Source organism: Emydura macquarii, unplaced genomic scaffold (assembly GCF_026122565.2).
Source record: "Emydura macquarii macquarii isolate MOO-44397 ecotype Brisbane River unplaced genomic scaffold, CSIRO-AGI_Emac_v2 contig_499, whole genome shotgun sequence".
NCBI classification, from domain to species: Eukaryota; Metazoa; Chordata; order Testudines; family Chelidae; genus Emydura; species Emydura macquarii.
The window spans coordinates 16,806,052-16,809,682 of record NW_027130636.1 but is presented as its reverse complement, the minus strand read 5'-3'; the positions used below and the strand labels follow the sequence as shown (position 1 = coordinate 16,809,682).

General features: G+C 46.7%; 1 long non-coding RNA gene across 1 annotated transcript; it reads left to right on the top strand.

The window, feature by feature from the left end:
* Positions 1 to 1,713: 1,713 nt before the first annotated feature.
* Positions 1,714 to 3,631, top strand: LOC137147171 (uncharacterized). Its single transcript, XR_010918160.1, has 3 exons — positions 1,714 to 1,747; positions 2,818 to 2,911; positions 3,483 to 3,631. It is a non-coding gene; the product is annotated as an uncharacterized lncRNA (long non-coding RNA).

Genomic DNA, 3,631 nt, shown 5'->3' with positions numbered 1-3,631 from the left:
TTTCTTGAAGGTGGAACTGATGCAGAGAAGAGCTACTAGATGATCAGGGGAATGGAGGATCTATCGTTTGAGAGGAGACTGGAAGAGCTTGGCTTGTTTAGTCTCACACAAAGGAGGCTGAAAGGGGATCTGATTGCTCTCTAGAAATACATGGGGGGTAAATACCAGGGAGTGTGATGCATTATTTAAGCTAAAGGACAATGTTGGCACAAGAACAAAATGGTATCAACTGGCCACAAACAAATACAGGCTGGAAATTAGAAGAAGTTTCTAACCAACAGAGGAGTGAGGTTCTGGAACAGTTTCCCAATAGGAGTTACATGGGGCAAACAACTTAATTAGTTTTAAGAGAGAGCTGGACAAAATTATGAGTGTGATTGTGTGATGGGGTTGTTTGTGATGGTGGGGGGCAGGGCTTGGCAGCTCTGGGGGTCCCTTCCAGTTTATGTCCATGTTCCTAAAGCTCATGCTTCAGGGTTTCAGCTGGCCACCGCCAGGGGTCAGGAAAGGATTTCCCTCCCCCATGTATTCTAGGAGAGCTTTGTTTATCGTCTTCCTCTGAAGCATTAGGGACAGCCACAGCTGGAGATGGGCCGCAGGGCTCTGTGGAGACACTGAGCAGTCTCTCTCTCAGGTGCTGGGATGGCTGAGTCTTGCTCACATGCTCAGCGTCTAACTGATTGCTACTGGGTTTGGGAAGGAATTTCCCCCCGGGGCAGATTGGCAGTGACCTGGGCGGGGTTGGGTATGTGTCACTTGCCAGGATTATCTGGGTATCTCTCACGTATTCATGTCCCTGCTATTGCAGGCTCCCCAGGCACTGGTGCGCCTCAGTTCCGTGCCTGTGGCACATAAAGTCTGGTCTCCTCGGGCTGTCAGACTTTGGTCTCATTTCAGTGGTTGAGTTTCATTGTGTGGCTTCTGGGTGGTGCTGGTGGCCAGTGATGTACTGGAGCTCAGACTAGATGAGCTGAGGGCCAGAAGGGTCTACTAGTGCTCTGAAGCTCTATTCAGCGGGACCCAGGCCACGCTGGAATCCAGGTCTGCAGTCAGTGAAAGGTTAGGGTCTAAACCTGCTGGTGCTGAGGCTGCGCAGATGTGAAGGGACATGGGTAACAACACGTGTGTCTCTGTGCCTGTGCCTATGCTCCTTTTGCTATCAGAGCTTTGGAACCAGAACTGAGGAACATGCCCCCACGCCTCTCAGAAAGCCTACCATTCTTGCCATGTTATGCAGCACCCCCACTGAAATCAACCAGTTGTAGCATAGTGCAGGGTCCTTGCTTATGCAGGGGGTTAGTGTAGCTGGGCAGGTGGTCCTTGGTTTCTCTCTTTTAATAATGGTCCTTCCAAATGAAAGCAAGCAGGATTGGCCCCAATTTGCATGTTGCATTTCTGTGACAGGAGCATGGCTTCCCGCTGAGGAGAAGGAGATCTGTCTGACAGCAGTACCCTATGGCATAAGGCTATTGTGGAAGAGTCCAGATTGCTACCAAACACCTCCTGGAGGGATAATTGTTCATGTCCCCTGTACTGGGCAAATGGGTGGTCAAATGTTGTGCTTCACCATGTTTCCTCTTTCACAATTCTCGGTGTCCCAGGAGTCTGGTCGGTGGAGGAATTCTAGCAGCCTGAGGGTCAAACAGCCAAGATCAAGGTAATAAAGAGCCAGAGTGCTGGTGACTGTCACTGACTGGAGCAGCCCAAGACGCCAAATGAGGACATCACGAGGATGGAGACTAGCAAGGTACCCCACAGCCTGGGGGGGCAGGGTTGGTGTAGGACATAGTTTGTCTTCGCTGCCTGTAGGGTTCCTGTAGTTTGATTGTGTCATAATAAAATATGTATCACTCTGGCACACGACTGGAGAAAGGAATAGTGGAAAGTTGTCTTAAATGAAACTGCTTAATGAGAGCTGGGCAAATACTGCAAGCATTTATTGGAATGACACCAGTAGACCTGATTCTCCTCTCACTTATGCCTGTTTTACACTGGCACAGCTCCGTGAACCTCCGGTGTAAATGACAGGAGGATCCAGCCCCAGGAATTCCCTTCCATTATATTCAAAACCTTTTATATTTGTCTTTCCTGAACGTTTGTGCGGGGAAATTTTCTGCCCAAGAATGTTTGTGGAACAGGAGAGTGTTGCAAACACTTGTGCCAATATGTATCAGCACAACTGTTTGTGCTGGAATTGAAAAGCCATAGCTGAAGGATTGGCAGACATCCAGTCAGGTCACAGGAACAATAGCATGAAACTCGGGACACATGAGCAAATTACAGATGGCAAATACCAGAGTCTTGTCCAATGATTTACAAGGAATCTGTAAGTTGAAACATGTTAGCCTACACTGTTCCAGACTTAATTTCTGATAATGAAACACATTTGTAAAAATCTAAGTCTGTTCATGGATAATTTGGGAACAGAAAAAGGGGCAAAAGCATCAAAGTGTGCTTTGTTTTGTTTTGTTTTGTTTTCCACTCAAGTCCTGAATATCCAGTGAGGAATCTCACATGACTGGAATCTTAGTGGACATTCACAGGGCAGTGCTATGTGGACATGTATAACCTCTAACATTTGCAAGGCTATGTATGCTGGATGTCAGCTGACATTGGGAAGGCATGTGCTGTGGGGACCCTCACAATGCAACCGTGCTACCTGGCTCAACCAGTAAATGGCCATAAGGTTGCTTTAATTGCTGGAGTCAAAAGGAAAAGCAGTAGAAAGCCTCCGTGTTATGCTGGAAGATGCACACCCCGAAAAATGTTTCACATTTTCAGAGGTGAAAGAGCCCTCCTTTCTCTCTGTCTTTCTAGATTCAAGCACCAGTGAATCCTCTGCCGATGGGAGTAAGCCACACACCAGCCACAGTGAAAGAAGGAATTATTCACACACATCAGAACATAGCCAGTGAGTATAGCCTCTCTTATTCCTTTCAGCGACAGCCTTCCCGGATGTTCTGCTGCTAAATAGCCAGGGGCAATTGTGTATTATTTCAGTGGTATATGCTAGTGAATATCCACGCTCATAAGAACCACAAAACTACTTATGCACTGTCTGGGCCAGGTCCTCAGCTGCTGTAAACTGGCCTTGAGCCACTGACTTCTGTAAAAACTGAAAATTGATTTCATGGAACTGCATCATCTTCACCAGTGAAGATTGCCCCAATATGTTTGTATTTACAGTGAAATTGGAAATTGCTATAAATTGTTGCTATCATTTAAATTGTGTTATCTAGGGTTTTGCTAGAGGACTAGTAGAATATTGACTCCCCCTGCAGATGAATACCATTATTCAGTACATAATCTTAATAATGCAAGTCACTGTACTACTAAAGCAAAATACCCCCTTAAAAATTGTTCTAACTTAGTCTCTGTCCCTGAGCATGTGGCCGATAAAGGACAAGGTCGTCATTCAACAGAGAACTGCATTCCCTGCTCTTCCCTGTCACATAATTCTGTATTTCTTCTCTCCCTTCCAGCCACAAGGTCCTTCAATACGGTGAAACCCAGTGAGTCCAGTAAACCACTCATAGCAGAGCTGAAGATCAGCAAATCCATGCAGAAGGCCAGGATCACAGCCTTGTTCGCACATTCCGTATGTTGCTCACTCATCCCTGTGGCTCCCTTT